Source organism: Sus scrofa, chromosome 9 (assembly GCF_054392235.1).
Source record: "Sus scrofa isolate SSC_HxYL_T2T_F1_AM1 chromosome 9, Sscrofa_HxYL_maternal_Yorkshire_Landrace_v2.0, whole genome shotgun sequence".
Classification (NCBI taxonomy): domain Eukaryota; kingdom Metazoa; phylum Chordata; class Mammalia; order Artiodactyla; family Suidae; genus Sus; species Sus scrofa.
Genome location: NC_139391.1, coordinates 93,769,221 through 93,791,287, shown reverse-complemented (window position 1 = coordinate 93,791,287; position 22,067 = coordinate 93,769,221). Strand labels below are relative to the sequence as shown.

Sequence of the window (22,067 nt, the reverse complement as noted above, 5' to 3'; positions counted from 1 at the left end):
CATGAAAGCAGGAAAATAACTTTTATCTGTCAGCTAGTTCCTATTTTCTGACCTAATTTTTAGCACTTAGTGTGATCATATTTGTGTGGGAGAGATTACTAGAGTACATCATGTCCGATTCTTCCTGCATCCATTGAAAAAAACATCCAACTTCCCACACAATTGGTGGTTAATTTCCTCTTGGTGGACTTTGAGAGAAAATAACAAACATAACTTCAAGATAGAGGCAGGCAGATCAGATGTAAACTGCCCACACCATTTTTCCCTCACTAGCAAATGCTGAAAACTTATGTTGGTATGGTTATCTGGAAAGATGGTGGAGCCTCTGTCATTTCTGGATCCCGGATTAGTAGGTAGAGAATAAGCAACCTCCCAGCCATGTTGGCTATATACTAGGTGCCAGAAATGCCAATTGATTTTGTGAAGCGCCTGAGATTTTACGGTTAGCCTGTTACGTATATGTAATGTAGCTTATGCTGTCTGATGCATGAGTGAGCAGTCAGCAGGCAAAACCGGGTCTGAAAGCACTCTGCAGCACACTGCTTTCTTCTCTTCCCTTGAGTCTTCCATTCTCTCCCTTCCTTCCCAAAATACAAATTAGTGAGTGAGGAACAAGGGAGAGAGTCCACAGTTTCAAATGTACTGAAGAAATAAAACACTCACCTTAAACTGAGCTTCCAGGTTAACAATTTAGTGGCAATACCTCACTTCTCTGTACCTTGTCAGTGAAGTATTAGAAGGTGATCTGGACCAATTGGCCTTGAGGAAAATTTAAATCAGAGTAGGAGATTTTCATTTGTAACTAAAAGGTATCTCCTATGTTCTTGATCTCTGTCCTCACATGGAATTCAACTGTATACTTTATTGTGGGTCTCCAAAATTTCAGTATGCAAAAGAGTCATCATAATAGTTTGGTAAAAATGTCCATTTTAAGCTTTCTATCCAAGAATCTATCAGATTTATGTGTCTGAGAGATTTTCATTTTAAATACCTCACCTTGGTTTTTTTTGATTTATGCAGCTCTCAAACCTCACTTTGGTAAAACACTGCTATAAACAGTAGTTGTAAAAGATCAAATAATATAGGTCCTTTTTTCATTTATAGCAGTCGTTCTCAACCATGGCTTCATATGAGAACCATATGGGGAGCTTTGAAAATAGTATCAATTCACAGGGCATACCACAGACTAATTATATCTCATGATGAATATAAATGAATTTATTTTCTGCAAGCTATGGCAAATTATTGTTTAGAAGGTCTCCTACTTATTGTGGCATTACTGGAAATTGGTAAACAGGCCACATGTCAATCAATAGCCCCCTGAGAACCACAGTGCAGAGTATCCTGGGATGAGGCCAAACAAATACCAATTTCTTAAAAGCTTAGAACCTGAAGAACAGGACCTCTTGGTAATACACTGACTTCATGGATCTTGGTGCCTTTACTTTTTTTTTTTTTTTTTTTGTCTTTTTTTTCCATTTCTTGGGCCACTCCCGAGGCATATGGAGGTTCCCAGGCTAGGGGTCGAATCGGAGCCGTAGCCGCTGGCCTATGCCAGAGCTACAGCAACACAGGATCCGAGCCACGTCTGCGACCCACACCACAGCTCATGGCAACACCGAATCCTTAACCCGCTGAGCAAGGCCGGGAATCGAACCCACAACCTCATGGTTCCTAGTCGGATTCGTGAACCACTGAGCCACGACAGGATCTCCAGGTTCCTTTACTTTTAATTCCAACCCATTTGCCCCTCCCATGCCAAGCCTCTGTAGCAACAAGCAGACAGGTGGAGATTGAAAAGTGTGAGCCTTGTTCTCTCAGAGCCATAACTGATGGAGCTCCACATTGGGAAAAAGGTAGAAATCAGAGGTAGAGAACTTACTTTAACCTTTACTAAGCTTAATGTGATCTTGTTTTGGTGACAGGGTATGTGTAAGAACGAGGATAGAGGCCAAGATGAGCCCACCTGAGTGTGCTTGGTTTCTTTGGCTTTTCATGGGTGAAAAAGTAGTTGGAGTGGTGGGCTGACTTTTCCATCCCTGAAGATTAGAGGCCTGGGAACACCAGGGAAAAGAAAGACTACATGCAACGCAGCCAGCCCACATGGACGGAGAGTAAAATCCCTCCTGTGGGACTACTGCCATTTAGTGTTTCCCAGCAGCTGGATTTTAGCTGCAAGGAGCAGAACCCAGAAAATTATAGCTCGCCTATGCGGGCCCATCATAGAGAAAAGAGCAGATTGATACTCAAATCAGGCTTTTGATATAGCACACCTGATGGACACTTAATATGGAAATGAAAAAAGTATTTAAGACAATTTAAGTACAATCCAAAGTTTCTTTATGGAACTTTGGTAACACCATCTTCACATGTAAAAGTTCAGCATCTCAATAGAGGGAGAAGATGTTTACTAATGGTTACTGAATTAGTAGGTTAGAAGAAAAAGTGAAGGACATATCGCAAAGTAAAATAAACAGGGATTTAAAAAAAGCAAGGAAAGATTAAGTGACATTAAGTAAATTGTCAAAAAACAGGATTTCCAGAAGAATAAAAAAGATTCTTATATATTAAGATAGGAAATAAGATGGAAAAACTTCTCTGAGATAAAAACACCCCAGTTAAAAGGGCCTTCTAAGTTTAGTCAGGATTTATAGAAAAAAGACACATCCAAGCACAGTAAACAAAATCCCCAAATTTCAGGCATGAAGAGAACACATCAAGATTTCCATATAGAAAGAACAAGTGAATTACAAAGACAAGCACGTCAGACTGGGATTGGGCTTCTCATCTCTCATGCTAGACCACAGTACAATAATGTTGACAGCAGACAAGAATCACAGTAGAATAGTATCCACAAAATCACAACCCTGGCTGCACTTGAGAATCAGCTGGGGAGCTTCAGCAAATGCAGATACTAGGCTATATCCCAGATGAATTAAATCAGAACCTCTGGGGGGTGGAGCATGAAATTGGTAATTCTTTTTTTAGCTCCCTGGATGTTTCTAATAAACAGCTAGCATTGCCTTGTGATCTATAGACTACTGGAAAAAAAATGAATGCAATCTAAAAACCCTATGCCCAGCCAATGTTATGTCCAGCCAGACCATGTGCCAAGGTGAAGAAATGATTACTTACAGATGTGCCTGTTTTTAGAAAATATATCACTAGTTACCTAATCTCAGGAAATAGTGAAGCTATCTACCCACAGAGCAGATAAATGAATAGAGTCAAGATGGAGAAGGACAGAGTATAGGACCAGTTGTGATAAGCAATGAGCCATGCTTGTAACCTGGAACAGTGATGGAGATAGTAGCTGAAAGCCTGCTAGTTTACAACAGGAGACCTTAACAAAGACTCTTGAAATAGAAGGGACAAATTGTGTGGGGTGATCCTAATGATAGTTGGAAACGCAAGTCTCCGGTTTCTTCAGTAAAGTTTGAAAGTTAGGTTAGACTCATGATGAGAGAAGAGTAGTAAAGGATTCCAAAAGTTTCCCCTCGTGTTCAAATGAAAACGGGTGGAGGAGGGAGGGCAAGAAAAAAGAAAAGATTATTCTAAAATTTTCATCTTTTATAGATTGGACATCACAGAGGAATAGAGAATTTTGGTGGAGGAAAGTGTTGATATATTGTTTACACGTATATTGACAGAGTATTTTAAGATAAGCATCAACGATACAAAGGTAGTCATAAATAGCATGGAAAAATAATATATAACCTTTGACATTGGGAATAAAGAGCATTCTGTCCAAAGGAGTAAAACCTAAGTAAAAGGGCCTCTGCAGTCTCGCAATTTCCTTTCTTGCCTCTTCCTGTAGATGATATATCCCAAAGTACACTCTCTGCTTGTGCACTGAGACCCATCCCTTCTAGTTTATTCAAAGATATTCCTCCTCCAGAAATTTCCCTTTCTTTCCTACATTATCACTATTTCACCATCTCCTGGATCATTGATATCAGCACTAAAATATGCTATTGTTTTTATCCATATTTAAAAATAATGTCATTTCATTTCCCCTGTGAGTTGTAGTCTTGTTTACACACTCTGAAATGCTTTCTCTTCTAAACTTTCTTTAATTTAATCGAATTTTCTACACTCTACCAGGGCACCAGAATTTTTGGACAAATTTCCATATCACTAAATCCAACATTCCATTCTCAGTCTACATTTTACTCAGTCTTTCAGCCACACTTCCCACACAGGTAATCCTACTCTTTACTTGATAATCTTTCTTCCCTTGTCTTTTGGAATGCCATACTATCTTAGTTTTCCTCCTCCCTTACTTTTCTCCTCCTTCCCCACTCTTGAGCTGTCTCATTTGCTGATTCCTTGTCTTTTCTCTGACAATGTTATCCTGCATTGCCCCCGGATTTAATTCTTTCATCTCTTTTCCACCTATCCACACAGTCTTGGTGAGCTCATCCCATCTAATCACTACTGATTCTCAAATTTCTATCCCTGGCCAAATCTGGACTTGATATCCAAATGCCCACTTAACATCTCTACTTGGATATGTAACACACATCACAAATCAATATGTACAAAACTATTGACAGCCATGTCTCTATATACAGCCTTCTCCATCTGACCTAATGACAACTCATCGTTTCAGCTGCTCTTGACAAAAAACCCATTTGACCTTATTTCTTTTTTCTCTTTCCCTGGGCTCAATAACACTGGTTCCTTAAAATTCATCAACATTGTTACTCCTGTTCTCTTGGTTTCTTTTGCCTGGACATTTCCTCTTCCAGGACTACTCTTCCCTCAGATATCTACAAAACTATCTCCATTATTAGTTTTTAGAGTTTGCTCAATTCAATTACCTTAATTACCTTCTCTCTCTCTTTTTTTTTTTTTTTTTTTGTGACCCTTCCTTGAAATGCATAAGATCCCAGGCTAGGGATCGAACTAGCATCATGGCAGCGACACAAGCCACAGTAGTGACTACTCTATATCCTTAACCCACTGAGCCAGTAGGGAACTCAATTGCTTTCTTTTAAATAAGGCCTACCCTGAAGACCCTATTTAAAAATGATTCCTATCCCTGCATCGCAACATTCTCAATCCCCCTTTCCCTACGCTATTTTCATAGCACTTACCACCAGGTAAAATACCACCGTATGACATATTGTATAATTTACAGTTTTGCTGTTTTTAGAATAGTCTGTAAAATGACTAATCCATACTGGAATGTGTTCTTTGGGGATCAAATTTGTACTTTTCTGATATAAAATCTGTTTATGTTTTTCATACCAGGATATCATTATTTAATGAATGCACCTGAAATCAAGAAAGAGAAAATCATGGACCATCCCACTGACTAACTCAGATCTATGGCTTCGATGGATCAGGCAACTCTCCAAAAAAGACTGATGCAGGGGAAGACCAAGTTGTCTTCTCGGAAGGAGCCCTGTTTGTTGCCTCAGGCTACTTTTAGTTTTCTTTGGCATGAGTCATACACAAGTCCTCCTCTGCGGGTTATTCAAAATACTACCAATTTTTCAAGGTAGAGGTATTCTTCTTAGCCTCAAGTTTTGTGTTGGTTTTCTTAGTACTGTTGGGAAAATTACCTTTTCAAGATGTACTTTCTGGAGTTCCTGCTGTGGCACAATGGGATCAGCTGTGTCTCTGCAATGCTGGGATGCAGGTTCCATCCTCTGCTGGCACAGTGGGTTAAAGGATCCAGCATTACTGCAGCTGCAGCATAGGTTACAACTGTGGCTCGGATCTGATTCCTGGCCTGGGAACTCCATATGCCACCAGGAAGCAAAAAAAAAAAAAAAAAAAAAAAGAAAGAAAAATACTCTCTGACAGCAGCCAAAATGACTCCAAGGCTCCTTGGTGTCTCTCACTTGTACCCTGTGTCCTATCCACACAGGAAGGGGATCACTTGTTTTCTCGGAAGGAGCCCTGTTTGCTGCCTCAGGCTACTTTTAGTTTTTTTGACATGAGTCACACACAAGTCCTTCATTGCCTAACTTCAGAGAACATATGCTCCTCATTTGGCTCATTTTAGCCTCTCTTGACAGACCCCAGGTTATGAAATGGTCTTCTGTCACCTCATCCCATTCTTTTTGGGAAGAAATTTCTTTAAAAACCCTCTCCCAATTTGCACACACTTCATGTTTTTATAGCCCCTTCATGGTGAATTTTCAGGGTCATATTACTGGTTCTTATTATTTTGAAATTTCCTCAGGTCTGCCCTTAATCTTAAATTTTTCTATCCATTGTATTATGGCATCCCAGAGAAAACTTTGTTTAATATCTTTTAATGTGCATTTGTACACATATTTCATTTTTACGTACATTTATTTATATACAGTTGATGGAACTTGATATAAGTTTGCTAGGTTGTTTATATGGCTTACCTACTAAGAATCAGATCAGGGTAGGGGCATGATGCAGGGAGAGGAATGGGGTTAGTGGAAGATGGAAGACATTCAAGAAAAAAAATGGAAAGAATAAAGTATTTACCTCAAATTTCCCAGCTTCTTATATGATTGCTTGTATAAGCTACTTATATGTGTATTAGTAAGTGTATATTTGCACAATTAGGCCACCCAATGTGGCTGTTCTCTTGCTCTCTATTGTATGTAGCCTTCTGACCAATGCCTGCTTCACCTGCGCCCAATCGCATAACTGACCTTTCTACATACTTGCCCTAGGCTTCAGCTAGTGATTTTTCCAACCTTTATTTTTTATTGTTTTAATCTTTATTCTTTTTTGTTTTTACTATAGTTGGTTTACAGTGTTCTGCCAATTTCTGTTGTACAGCAAAGTGACCCAGTTACACATATATTGTCTTCCATTGTGCTTCATCACAAGTTCCCTGTGCTATACAGCAGGACCTCACTAAATTCCTTATACACTCCAAATTATAGTTTGCATCTACTAATCCCAAACACCTGTTCTGTCCAACTCACTCCCCCTTGGCAACCACAAGTCTGTTCTCTATGTCCATTAGTTTGTTTCTTTTCTGTAGATAAGTTCATTTGTGCCATATTTTAGAGTCCACATGTAAGTAATATCATATGGTATTTGTCTTTCTCTTTCTGACTTACTTCACTTATGAGAATCTCTAGTTGCATCCTTGTTGCTGAAAAGGGCATTATTTTGTTCTATTTTATGGCTGAGGAGTATTCCATTGTGTATATATACCACATCTTCTTCATCCATTCATCTGTCAATGGACATTTAGATCGTTTCCATGTCTTGGCTGTCGTGAATAGTGCTGCAGTGAATGTGGGGTGCATGTATCTTTTTGAATGAAAGTTTTGTCTGGATGTATGCCCAGAAGTAGGATTGTTGAATCATATGGTAGTTCTATATTTAGTTTTCTGAGGTGCCTCCATACTGTTTTCCATAGTGGTTGTAGCAATCTACATTCCTACCACAGTGTAGGAGGGTTCCCTTTTCTCCTCACCCCCTCCAGAATTTCTTATATGTAGAATTAATGATAGCCATTCTGACGGGTTAGAGGTGATACCTCACTGAAATTTTGATTTGTATTTTTCTAATAACTAGCAGTGCTGAACATTTTTTCAAACAATAAGAGCTTAATCTCCAAAATATGCAAACAACTCATACAACTCAATAGCAAAAAACAAACAACCCAATTGAAAAATGGGCAGAAGTCCTAAAAAGACATTTCTCCAAAGAAGACATACAGATTTTTCAAATCTTTAGAGCAGATCACCTCCACCTGATAGCTTATCAAAGGAGTGGTGAGGGGCGTGCCCCTTGCTAGTTTCCTTGGTAATTAATGAGCCAACCTGACGTCCATTGCGCCGTAAGTAGTAACCTCCCCTTCCCTCCGGTGAAGACTTCAGCCTTGCCTAGTCCTGCTCTCCAGTCATCTACGGCACCGGCTCCAGGATATTGCTTCAGGCAGGTAAGTTCCCCTCATTCCTTAAACGATTGACGTCTCTGTCACTGACCTGGGGCTCTTTCTTCAGTCTTGAAGCAGGGTGCAAGTATAAGGCTTGCAGGCCTATGAGGTGTAGCCCAACATTATTCATATAATATTTTTGAGAGAAAGAGATCTTAAGTGAAAATTAGGTTGAATGCTATTTGTAATGTGATTCTGGTTGGTTAAAATTAACCTCCAAATGAATATAGTAATTTTTTTTGGTAAGAAGCAAGATGTAGAAGTCATAGGATGTTGAGAAATGTTAACATTGATGACTTCAAGAAAATGGAATAGGAAATATTTAATAGAGGAAATTTTCATTTTTTGTGATATCTTTATAATTTTTCTTTTGCAACAAGGAGCATATCTTATAACCATATGAATAACCTTAAAGCAAGTCAGTGCTATACTGGGAGAGTACTTGTAGGAATCACCTGAGAAAGATCTACTCAGTATGAAAACAAAAAGGGTGGATTTCTGGATGTGAGTAGAATGGGGGTAATCTAAAATAACAGCTGTGGGGAGTTCCTGCTGTCACAAAGTGGGTTAAAAATCTGACTGCAGAAGCTCTGGTCCCTTCAGAGGTATGGGTTTCCTGCCTGGCTGACAGCAGGTTAAAGGATCCGTAGTTGTCACAGCTGTGGTGTAGGCATCAAATGTGGCTTAGATTCAATCCCTGGCCCAGGAATTTCTATATGCCACAGGTGCAGCCACAAGAAAAGAAAAATATAAAATAAAATAACTGGTGGAATACTAAATTGCTTTTGAAGGGGGAAAAGACTAAGGTGAAAGTGAATGGGATGAGCCTTTAACAATTCTCAATCTATACTCATGTCTCTTGTTCATTAGTAGCCAGTAACTTTGGACTAAGAATTTTGAGCATAATACAAAACAAATTGTAGATTATCTCAGGGTTGAGGATGAACAGGGTGGGTCAGGAAGTTAGAAGGTCATAGAGTATTGATGAAAGTATGATTGATTTCGTTCTGCATGGAGGTGCAGACTGAATAGAGAGACAAGAAAAGCATTAAACAATAAGCTAGGAAAATAGGCAAGGAGCAGTACTTAATGGTAATAGAGAATATGTTTAATAAGAGTGAGAATAAAATGAATAGGAACAGTGGTTATCTTTTGTTTGTCTGAGATAATCCCAGTAAAATTACAAATAAGGTCCTCTTTGACTCTCAAAAGTGTCCTTTTCTGCAAAATAATTAAAAAAAAGACTGGGGAATAAAAGGATCATGAAGTATAGTTAGCAACACGGTGTGGGGGTGGGGGGGATCTCACCTGATTAGGAGGAAGAAGAAGGTGGGGGGATCTCAGCTCATAATGTCCACTTTGAGACAGTAATCACCCACATAAAGGTGGTTTACACTAACTTTTGTGCAGTGGAGATTGACAAATGGGGTGTTTACCCTAGTTATTTTAGACCGTATTTCTCAAACTCTGAGATTATCTTCAAAATTCATGAGATTTTGAGAATTTTCTCAGGCACTTAAAATGTCAGAACAATGGGTCCCGTCCCTTCAAAACATTTTGGAACCATCTGATAAGGGAATCTGCATAAGCCAATAAACATCTCTTCACCTTGATGTTCCATCGTTTATCTTACAAAATACTGCCATTGTCTTTGCTCTCCTGTTGTCCCATAAAATACTATATATCTGGATGTTGTAGTCCATAGTATGTGGTGATTTAAACATTGTGGGTAAATGAAAAACAAAGTATTTGAATTTAAACCAGATGTGATAGTAAGCTTTCCATTTAGAATGGCAAGGGTAAGAATTTTAGCTCTGGCAAGTGGCACAGGGGCAAGAAAATGACTAGTGCTTAAAAATGTTACTTCATTTTTTCTTAATTGTGTTTTTTGAATTATGTTTTAACTGGTTGTATTCATTTATTTAGCATTCTCAATTTTTCTTTCTATAATGGGTATTGAATGCCTATAATGGGTATTAAATGCTATAATGTTTAATGCTAACACCACCATTTGATTTTAAAATCAAAATTATACACAAGAAAAGTTATTCCTGAAAGAGGGACAGTAAACTCATCATTCCATATCATTTCATATATTTGATTTTAAACAAATTTTCAAAGTGACATTGAACATTTTTCATCTTGCCTCCTAGTTTTATAAAATAATTAACATCAGTTTGTTTTAGACTGTTTACTTTTAAGAGACTACAAAGACTATGAAAAAAAATTTTTTTTCCAGACTCAAGACAGTAGTGTTTCTTAATTTAGAACCTACATGCTGAAATTTACCTGGAAAAAAAAGGATATTTTATGCAAGTTTATCAGTATATTAGTTTTCTACTGCTATGTAACAATTTATCAGAAATTTAGTAACTTAAAACAACATCGATATATTATCTCACATATTTTGAACTTCAGAAGTCTGTGCACAGAGTGGCTGAGTTCTCTTCTATGGTCTCACAGAATTGCGTTCAAGGTCTCAGCCAGGTTGCCTTCTTATCTGGAGCTTGGGGTCCTTTTCCAAGCTCATTCATATTACCCACAGATTTTGTTTCCTTGCAGGTATATGTTGAAGCCCTCCCTCCTTGCTAGCTATTGCCAGGGAACTTCTTATAGCAACTATAGACTGCTCTGAGGTCCTTGCCACATGGTTGCATCCATCCTCTCTTACTCAACACAGAAGCTGGTTTCTTTGAAGCTGCAATGAAAAATCTTTCTCACTCTGAATTTCTTCCTTCAGAAGGGAGAGGGTCTCTTTTAAAGGCTCTCTTGCTTAGGTCTGGTTCACCCAGGGTAGTCTCTCTTTTGATCACCTCAAAGTAATTAAGTTGGGACCTTACCTGATCTGAAAAGTCCCTTCACTTTTATGACAAAGCATAATTATTTTGTTGTGTTATCTTGTCAATCAGATAATGGAATTGCATGGTATTCGGTGCCTCCCACACTTAGGGGACTGGAGTGTTATACTAGGAGTGTACACTAGAGGGTGGCAATCTTAGGTGCCTTCTCAGAACTCTGCCTACCGTCATTCAGGTTGAACATACTGAATCTGTTTTTGTAGCAAGTGATAAGTACATGAAAAATCAAATTGAATATGTGTGATGAGATTCCTTGTTTGTCTTTCACTTTTTTATTTTTAATAATTCACAATTGAAAACATGTTTTTCCTGTTTTATATCACATATGAAGAAATAATCTTTTCAACTTTTAGTCCATATGGAATTTAGACAGAAAAAAATATCCTATGGGGGACTTATTAACTTATGGTCATAGTTCTTTTATTTTGTTGTGGAATATTTAAGAATGGCAAAGCAAAAATTACTGCCATTTATTTTTCAGTTATAAGGAAGGACTCTGCAAATATGACATAAATTGGAAGTTTAACATTTCCTATTTAGACTCCTAAAAAAACAGACACTGTGCCATTAGATAAAAAGTGAATATGTGAAAAAAAATTAATTTTAGCATTTTTAACTAGTGCACCATTTTCACCATTATTTCTGCTTTGGTCATATTTGTTTACTTGTTAAATTTTAGGTATTTCTGTCAAAAACATGTTTCTATGGAACTTAGCATTTATAATACTACTGGGAAAATGGTTAGAATTAGCATAGAAATGAAAATCAGCTAAATTGTTTAGAAATGTGTATTTTAATATGTTAAACTAGCCCAAGAAATACTCTAGACCCTACCATCAGTTAATAATTTCCCTGAAAAAATAACTATTTTACTTCTAAAAATTATCGGTTTGACCATCAATAGAGAACAAGTAAGGTAACAACCTCTGCTTTTATTTTGAATTTATTATTTCTAAGGAGAATGTATTTTTCCTTTTTAAAGAATTGTAATTATCTGGAACACTTTAGGTTTATGGTCAATTGCTATATTTATCAGGGGGTCCTAATGTCTTAGGTACCTCAAAAAGCATAGCAGGAGAAAATGGCTTGCATGAAGGAGTTCGTTTTGCTCATAGAGTCCAAGGAACTGAAGGGGGTGGGTGGAAAGAGCGAGACATGAAGGAGGAAAATCCATTCCAAGAGCATGTTACTGAGCTGATCACATCTCTGGACAACTGAAATTTCACTATACTATGGCCCTTTTAAGGTCCTATGTATAATGCTCCTCAAAATTGTCTGCCTAAGGAATAAAAGGTGTTTATTCTCTAGCTCTATCCCATTAGCAGTCAAGTATTCTCTCATAGGGTTTAAATTGCCTTGCCTTTCCTGATTTGTGGATGCACCAGAATGGCCCAGCAAGTCAAATACATCCCACATGGTGGTGGTAGAGAAGCATGGGGGCAGGAAGTGAGCCACTTGGGGATATAACTGAAGTGAGATGCCATCAAATTATACCCACTTACAATTGATAGTTTAGAAAGAGTTAGTAACACTGGTAGAATCTTTGGTTGTGTACCCAGTTTTGTGACTTCTATACTATAAAATGGGTTCCTTGATTTGAGGCAATGTTATATGGGAATCCATGCTAGTAAAGTAAGCTTCCCATGTTGATGCTGTTGGACCCACTAGAAGCAGGGAAGGAAAACTAGAGCGAGATCAGGTGTCAGCTCCATTAAGGAGGATTTCCTGTGCCTTCTGGGGTTAGCATATTTCCATAGTATTTTATTCCTAGTGTCAATGCAAGAATTGGTTGTAGACCTCAGGATTCCCTTGATTATTTTAATATACAGTAACTAAGTAATCAAAGGAACTTCAAGGCCTCATCAGTGCTAGAACAGTCTCACATTAGAGACTGACAGATGGCATGCTCACATTCTTCAACACTGAAGGCATTCATTTAATAGAGGAAATTGAGAGTTGGAGAATTTGTAGAAGGAAATTCTGCAAAGCTGGTTGGTGTTTATCTTTGTGACTACATTGCCATGACCTCACCAGAGCCATTAAGTGAGGGAAACAATAATTATTTAATTAACCACAGCTGCTAAAGTTGAGTCACCTTCAGCTTCTATGTATTAGAGAAAAACATGCCCCTTTACTACATAAAAGTTTATGGGAATTCACTCTACGTTTATTCATTAAAATTTTAGTAGGTGTTCCACTATGTGCTGATAGATGCAAACTTACATGTGGGGACACACCAGTGAATCAGAGAGATATGGCCCCTGCTCTCAGGGAGCAATCTGCTTATGAGGGAGGTATATGTGATTAGGTGATCATTTGCAGTGTGGATGGTTTTGTTTTTTTAAAGGATGTGGTGTGTTTACAATAATTTAGGGTGTATGTATAAGATAAGTATTGACCTTAGTGAATAGCTCATTGGACTGATGATCTTCCAAACTCTGATTATTGCTATCCAAAACAACATATATCTTTCAAGTATTCTTTGAAAGGAAATATATGTCATTTCATGTCATCAGTAAAAGAGGTGTAGGAATGAGAGTATGTGAAATAACTGTTGGATGTTGGACTGCCTTGTCTGGTATTCTGACTTTGATTTTTTTTACCATTTCTTTGTCTTTTTGCTATACCTTCTGGAACAATTCCTGACGTTGTCTTCCAAATATACACCTATTGACTTTTTCATTTCTATACTCATACTAATTCTTAAGAATTCTTACTTGTCTCTTTTATTAAAGCAACCTGAATTAATTTAAGTAATAACTTTTCATATCTTTTCCATATGGTTTCATATGTGAACAATATCAAAGTTTTCTTGTCACTGTTTTTTCCAAATTGTTTTTGTCCCCCTTTTGATTGCTTAAACCACCATACTCCACTTTAAATGTATCTCTTCTCTGAAAGGTCAGTCAAGACTTGGCATTGTGCTCATGGATTAGAGTGCGAGACATAAAATTGACTGGAATTCCCATTTGATTTAAGTTGCCCTCTAAGTTTATCTGAATGGGTTGTTCCTGAGAAACCTCTAGGGTCAACATGTTGAGACAGTGAGATTGTTCAGGGTTCTGTGTCTGCAATTTTGGCAGCCAACTGAAGAGGAAGGCCTGGGGATGTTTCTGCCTTCAATGCTGAGAATGTCAGTGGTCACTTAATCTTCATGTTCCAGAAATATATCCTCGGAAGTCTTCCTAGGGCTCCCAATACAGAGACGTTCTTTTTCTCCTGGGCCAGAGACTAAACCTCCAGACTTTTGCTGGGGATATACGTCAGTTCCCCTGAGGTGTGGTGTTGAGAGGGACTCAACTTCACAGACAGTATTCACTGTAGTCCCTTGAGTCATTACCCATTTTCACACTTACTGCTGCTGTCACTGTGCTTCTTGAAATACAAATTATGTTGGTTCTTTGTTTTCCTTACTGCCAGCTTTAATTTTGGCCTTCTTTGAATGTGCTAAGCCAGTTATTCTTGTGAATCAGAAAAGTGTTTTCTCTAAAAGGACACAGGTCTTCCTTGATGAGGGTAGAGTGAAGAGCTGGATTTTATATCCCACTGGCTCTCATCCCAGCCTTATATAGTAGCCATTGTCAGCACAGGCCCATCTGCTGTTTATACCTCATCCTTGTAAATTTTTACTTTTTAAAACTTTCCTTTGCAAATGCTTAAATGAGTATGTGTGTTTTCTGGAGGAAGCTAAATTACATATATTAATTCAATCTGTTATGATAACCCAGAAAAGGCATTTAGAAATTTTAAAAGTCATATAGATAGAATATTCTGGAAACATTATCTCAACAGATCTGTTCAGAGATTTGTATTCTACCTCTGTGGCTAAATACTATTATCTGGTCAGAATTCTTAAGACAGATCCTGTAGCAACTGAGGTCAGAATATTGCTGCATAAGCAACTCTAAAGAACATACTATTTGCAAAGCCAATTCAAAACCACATACTTGGCTTGAATCAGATAATATTAAAGCTTAGATGTCAACTCAGATAAGCTTGATATTTCAAACTAATTAAGGAGTCGTACAGATTGCACATAAATATATTGCTCAGCATATCCTGCATGGCTCAGTGATTGCAGAGCATTATTCATCTCACTTGGTGACCTCCAATTGGGGTGAAAACAGATTTCTTTCTTCTCAATCATGGAAGCCAGGAGCTATTTACTTTTAAGCTAAGATTTTGCACATTCAAGCTCTTCTAATGGGTTGGAATTAGTACTATCATGAGGGACTCAACTTTTTCTTTGCCGTGAAAGTGTAGGCAGGAATGAATAACATAGATTATCAGAATCTAGGATTGTGTTTTAAACAGAAAATCTATAGATGACACAATTCTTTTCTTTCTCATTTATTCCCTCTCCATCTCTCGTTGTGTCTCTTTCTCTTTTTTTTTCTCATTTTATTTTGTTTCTTCAGATTAGAGAATGCTTTGACGACAACTTTCTCTGCCTATATCCAATAAGTGACATTACCTATGCCCACCTCTACAGTAGCCAACTCCCGTACACAAACTATATAAAGCTGATTTCCTGCTCTAGTAGCACATTACATTTCAGTGCTCACTCTTCTTTAGAAAAACTTGCCTATCTATTTGATGAACTCTATGGGCCCTTTTCTGAGCACAGCAACCAAATAGAATTTTCTAAAGTATGATTTAGATTTGTTTCATTTTCTCTTGAAAACTTTTATAGTTCCTTATCGCCTGTCCATTAAGGTTTATAGTCATTAGCTTAGCTGCTAAAGCTCTCTGAATTTGTCTTCAGTATAGCTCTACCACTTAACAGTCTACATTTCCACAAAATCAGATGACTTTGTTTCTTTAAAAATGTAAATTTCCTTAGTTTCTTAGGTTCGCCCTTAACCAATCTCTCCATCTGTGAATTTTTTTCTTCTTTGTCCCTACCTTTATCTGTTAAATTTTATCCATCAATGAAATCTCAGATCAAGGGTCACATCTTAATCCAAACTAGTCTTCTTACTTGATGAACTTTGCAACATTAAATTTGATCTCATGTGAAATATATTTATGTAATGTCCCTTACTCAACTTCAGTCACTTTAGACAAATTAAAAAAAAATCCTCTTGGCAAATAGTAGATACTGAGTAATTCCTTCCTGAATGAGTGTCATACTGAGTCTTTCAGATATTTTTATCAGTTAAATTTATAATAGATTATGTTTGGATAAAGAAAAAATAATTTATATGGGAAATTTTATTGATTTCTATAATTGAAAGGTTTAAATGGGCATGTACATTGCTTCTTCCTGATGATTATGAGATATTTTGTGAATTGGCTGAGTTTCCTTTGTGCCCTAATATCGGCCAAATTTTTATAAATATTCCACATGTGTAATATTTTTCTTTGCTGGAAATGAGAGTTTTATTTAAAGAATATTTTGTTGAAGAACTGCTATATACCAGGCACTGTTTTGGGCCGTAAGAAATACAGTGTTATATAAACACATTATAATGCAATGTCACAGCATATTAATCCATCTATCAATGGACATTTAGGTTGTTTCCATGTCTTGGCTATTGTGAATATTGCTGCAATGAACATAGAGTTGCATGTATCTTTTTGAATTATAGTTTTGTCCAGATAGATGCCCAGGAGTGGGATTGCTGAATCATATAGTAGTTCTATATTTAGTTTTTTGAAGAACCTCCATACTGTTTTCCAGTGGATGTACCAATTTACATTCCCACAAAGAATGTAGGAACATTTTCTTTGTTCCACACCCTCTTCAGGATTTGATATTTATAGACTTAATAATAGCCATTGTGACCAGTGTGATAGGGTGCCTCATTGTACTTTTGACTTGGATTTTTCTAAAAATTAGTAATATTGAATATCTTTTCATGTGCCTGTTGGCCATCTGTATGTCTTCTTTAGAGAAATGTTTGTTTAGGTCTTCTGTATACTTTGGAGATTAAGCCCTCATGGATTGCATTGTTTGCAAAAATTTCTCCCATTCTGGGGTTTTTTTTTTTTTTTTTCATTTTGTTTATGGTTTCCTTTGCTGTGCAAAACCTTTTGAGTTTAATTAGGTCCTGTTTGTTTATTTTTGTTTTTATTGTCATTATTCTAGGAAATGGATCAAATAAGACATTGCTGCAATTTATGTCAAAGAGCATTTTCCTGTTTTTCTCTAGAAGTTTTATAGTATCTGTCCTTACTTTTATGTCTTTGATCCATTTTTAGTTTATTTTTGTGTATGATGTTATTAACCGTTCTAATTTCATTCTTTTACATTTAGCTGTCCAGTTTTCCCAGCACTGTTTATCAAAGAGACTGTCTTTCCTCCCTTGTTTTTTCTTAGCTCCTTTGTCATACATCAGTTGACCACAGATGCTTGGGTTTATTCCTAAGCTTTCTATCCTTTCCCACTGATCTATATTTCTGTTTTGTGACCATACCATACTGTTTAGATTACTGTAGCTTTGTAGTATAGTCTGAAGTTAGGAAGCCTGATTCCTCCAGTTCCACTTTTCTTTTTCAGTATTGCTTTGGATATCTACTCAGCCATGAAAAAAGAATGAAATAATGGCATTTGCAGCAACAGGGATACAACTAGAGATTATTGTACTAAGTAAAGTAAGGCAGAAAGAAAAAGACAATATAATATATGAATTACCTATGTGGAATCTAAAATATGGCACAAATGAATCTATCTACAAAACCAAAACAGACTCACAGACATAGAATTAGTGGTTACCAATGAGGACAGGGGAGGAAGTGCAATGGATTGGGAGTTTGGGGTTAGTAGATGTAAACTATTACATTTAGAAAGGATAAGCAACAAGATCCTGTTGTATAGCATAGGGAACTAAATTCAGTCTCTTGGGATAGAACATGATGAAAGGTGAAAAGATGAATCTATGATTAGGTCACTTTGCTATACAGCAGAAATTGGCACAGCTTTGTAAATCAACTATACTTTAATAAAAATAATAATGTAATGTCACATCAAAAGCAGTTTTAAAGAAGTGTTATAGAAAGTGTTCAGGTAAGACTTCTGAAGAGATTTTTAAGAATAAATCTAAATATAATGAGAGCAAGGTATGTTATAATGTGGGAGAATATCATTCAGACAGAGAAACCAACCATAACCACAGCCTTGAGAGTGAGAATGAGCTTGGAATACATGGCTACAAGTGATTAATCAAGGAGATTGGGAGGAGTCAGATATAAGGATGCAAGGTCATGTAGCATCTTGTTTGCTGTGTAAAATAATTTGTATTTTACTTTGAATGAGTTGGAAGCCATTGGGTGGTTTGTGTAGGTATGTAGTATGCTTTAATCATAGGGGCCAGACACTGGGAGATTAGCTGGAAGGTGATTTTTAGTCTTCTAGATAAAATATGATGAGGTCTTGGGTTAGGGAGAAGGCACTGAATGTGGTCAAAAGTGTTCAGATTCAGGAGATATTTGGAAGTTATAGATGAGCAGAATTATTCTGATGGTTGTACATGGATATGTTGTAAATAGAGGACTGAAGCATGACTCAGAGGTTAGGATCGGAGGTCTAAACATTTTAGGAAAATGTGTTACCACTTAATGAGCTAACGGAAAGAGCCAGTTACTAATAAAAAAAAAAAAAGAATCTGCTCTCAGATCTTTCTTTTTAAATGATTGATTTTAGGACTTTTTATTTGTCTTTGATACACTAGGTTTAACAATGATGGGCATAGGTATAGATGTGGAGATTTTTTGTTTTTTATTGAGCTATAGTTCATTTACAATGTTAGTTTTGGGTATAAAACAAAGTGATTCAGTTATGCATACATGTATATCTGTTTTTTTCAGATTCTGTGTTTATAGATCTTTTTTAATTTACCCTTTTCAGATTATCTTGTCTGCTTTATTAAAACTTTTGTAATTATTATTCTGGAAAGTTCTTTTGAAAGATAGCCATTATTGTTATTTTCTCCTTCTAAAATTCTTGCTGCATATATGGACCTTCTCTACCTTTTCTCCAAGCTTTTAAAAATAATGAATCTTTGACCTGATTATTGTTATTTTTAACCACTTTATCAATTTATAAATTTTTCTTTGGTTGTATCTAATCAGTTACTTTTTGGGAGTTCAACTTGTTTCTGTAAATCTGCTCATTCCTTGTCTCTCTTACTATATCCTTTGATTCATTATGGTATGCACTTTGTCCTTTACTCTCTAATGTACATAAAATAATATATAACTTTGAGATTTTTTCTATGATATCCAGTTCTTTCAGTTCTCTCATACTTCGATCTCACTCTTATTAGGACTCCCTCTTCCTCTTCCTTCTTCTTTGTCTTTTGTGATTGTGAATTCTTCCCCAGAAGGGAATATTTTTTCATATCTTTTTTCCATGTGCCTTAAGCCATGGAGTTGTATCTATACAGATGTTTTTCTGCTATAGGGGCTCACTAGTCTAGAACTGGTTTTTATACTAATTTCTCAATTTGAGTTTTACATACCATCCATATAACCAATTCTACTCATGCATATGATGGAAGCTTGGGGTTTTGATTTATCTAGATGACTGTCCTTTGAACTACAGCCTTGAGTAGAAGAAAAACTTCCCATTGGTTTTTTAGGGCCAGGAGTTCAAGTTTTTCTTGGAAGAGACAGTAAGTTCTTTAGCACCTAGCATCATGAGTTTCATTTCACCTTCAATGGAATTACAATCCTGTCCCAAGAGCTATAACCTGTGTTCGTTCAGGGTAATGTATTAAAGGATATTGCAATGCCAAATTCTACCCACCCACTTCTATCACTTGAGTTCCCAACATATTCCTGACACACAGCATGTATTATTCTCCTTTCCAGTTTAGACATTCATTTAATTTTATTGTTGTTGATATATGCTGTCCAGCATTTCCAGTATTTTTAGCAAGAGGGATTCATCCTTGTCAACATAGAGCACTACGTTGCCAAAAGTCAGAAACAACTTAATGATTACCACGTCAGGCAGAGTATTCAGGAGGGCTCTTCAACACCCTGAAACACTGGAAAATATGTGTTAATCCACAGGCCCTTAGACTAACATCAGATTACATTTGTAGGTTGGTCTAGTGCTGGGTATGCTAATGTTCCCCTGAGAATGAAGTACAAACCAAATGAGCATCAAAAGTGTAACAGAAGTGAAGGGAAGAAATATACCTCATCTTGGTGTTAATAGCTTCATCAAATACAACACCAGGAACAAAAGAATTTCCCTAAAGACACAGGTGGTTCTTAAAAACAGCAATCATTCTTTATAAATCAAGGAAGAGTATGTATCTTCTTAAAACCTTCACTTACTTGTTCTTCATAAGATTGCTAACATTCTTGAAAGGAAACAGATTGTCTTTTCTGTGTTTTATGTGAATATCAAATAGTAACTAATTTTTGAGGTTGTATAAATTAGTTTGCAGTCTATTCCCATCAAAAGTCCTCCTCAAAAAAATAGTATCTGAATGATTAAATGAATTTCTTTCTTAATTGCCCCTTCTGTATAAATCACATAGTACCATTTTAGTAAAAACAGATCTGTTTCTCAGACTTTATAAGTCCAGGCATTCCTAGTCTCTTGAGTTCATGTATATTCCTCCCTGATTGAGTAGATGGGAAGGGAAACATATATCTCAGGCCCCACCCTGAGTTGGGCACTTCACAAACATGATTTTATTTAATCTTCACAACCACCATGTTACTCACTTTCAGTGGAAATGAGGAAATGAATTTCATAGAGATCGAATACTGTTCCCAATATCTGTGAATTATCTGGCAGATGAGCAGAGCTAGGACTTAAGCCCCATACTAATACCATGGTCTTAGGAAGCATCTAAAACAAGAGAAATACAAAACACGTTTATATAATCAGACTTTTCTAGGTCATTTCTAGGAAAAATATGGATGAACCTAGAACCAGAATTTAAACATCTTAACTACAGCATGTCTCATTTCCCTTAATTTCTACTTTAAATAAATGGTAGTACCTTTTGAAATTTATTTTGATTTCCATGAATTGCTCCAGAAATATCAAATCCATAAAATCTTTTTTTTAGGTATTCTAACCCTAAAATTCAAGTAGATACTTTTTTCCTTTTCCTTGTACATGTATATTCATTTGTCCGTATTTCAAAGTGAGAGTTTTATAGGGCTAATCATAGGTGACTATTTGAGCTATGTAAGTATTTTAATTGGTTTAATATTTTCCTTAATATCCTGAGATAGAGTAGTAATAAAAAATAACTTTCTATCTCATAGTAACTACTGATTTACTTTGCAATATTATGCACAACACATTTTCCAGGGACTGTACATTTATTGTCTCAACACACGAGTGATACATTAGACAATTTTCACTTCTCAGCCAAAGTTCTGCAGTTAGATAATTTTCCAAAGTTACTCTGATGATCAATGGAGACTGCAACAACCTGATCTATCTGACTCCAAAATCTAAGTTAGTGCTACTATAGTATACCTATGAAATACTCTTGGTGGAGGGAGTTCCCGTCTAGGCGCAGTGGAAATGAATCCAACTAGGAACCATGAGGTTGCAGGTTCGATCCCTGGCCTCTCTCAGTGGGTTAAGGATCTGGTGTTGCTGTGGCTGTGTCTGTGGCCAGCGGCTACAGCTCTGATTAGACCCCTACCCTAGGAACCTCCATATGCCATAGGTGCAGCCCTTAAAAAACAAACAAAAAAAACAACAACAAAAAAAGGAAAACGCTTGGTGAGAACACTTCTATTTTAATACGGTTCAGTCTCTATCTCAGAGATTATTCTGCTCCTATAGGTTTTCTTGAACCTGAATAAAATACAGATGCAATCCTGATTAATATTTAATACAAACCCACAGGGAAAAGTAGGTGGTGTTACTGCTTTCTACCTGTGTGTTGCCAGTGTAATCTAATTCTACTTTGCCTTTTTTTGTTGTGCTGCCTTTGTGGAGGAGAAAATGTTCCTTTGTTACTGGAGTGTATGTTATGTATCATATAAAATAATAGTAAAGCCATTCTTTTTTAAAAAAAAAAAAAATAGTGCATTAAAAAAAAAAAAAAATGGGAGTTCCTGTCGTGCCTCAGTGGAAGTGAACCTGACTAGGCACTGTGAGGTTGTGGGTTCTATCCCTGGCCTCGCTTCTTGGGTTAAGGATCCAGTGTTGCTGTGAACTGTCGTGTAGATCACAGATGAGGCTCGGATCTGGCATTGGTGTGGCTATGGTGTAGGCTACCAGCTGTAGCTCCAATTAGACCTCCAGCCTGGGAACCTCCGTAAGCTGCGGGTATGGCCCTAAAAAGGAAAAAAATAAATAAAAAATTGTGCATTTTATTTTGTTTTATTTAAAT

General features: G+C 36.7%; 2 protein-coding genes across 2 annotated transcripts in view; both read left to right on the top strand.

The window, feature by feature from the left end:
• The window catches only part of MACC1 (MET transcriptional regulator MACC1), a 107,703-nt gene extending 101,223 nt beyond the window's left edge, over positions 1–6,480 (top strand). The window contains 1 exon segment of the mRNA XM_084978446.1: positions 5,257–6,480. The gene's annotated coding sequence lies outside the window, so the exon portion shown is untranslated.
• Positions 6,481–7,825: 1,345 nt separating this feature from the next.
• The window catches only part of TMEM196 (transmembrane protein 196), a 303,486-nt gene continuing 289,244 nt past the window's right edge, over positions 7,826–22,067 (top strand). Inside the window, exon 1 of the mRNA XM_084978452.1 lies at positions 7,826–7,891. The gene's annotated coding sequence lies outside the window, so the exon portion shown is untranslated. The remainder of the gene's footprint in view (positions 7,892–22,067) is intronic.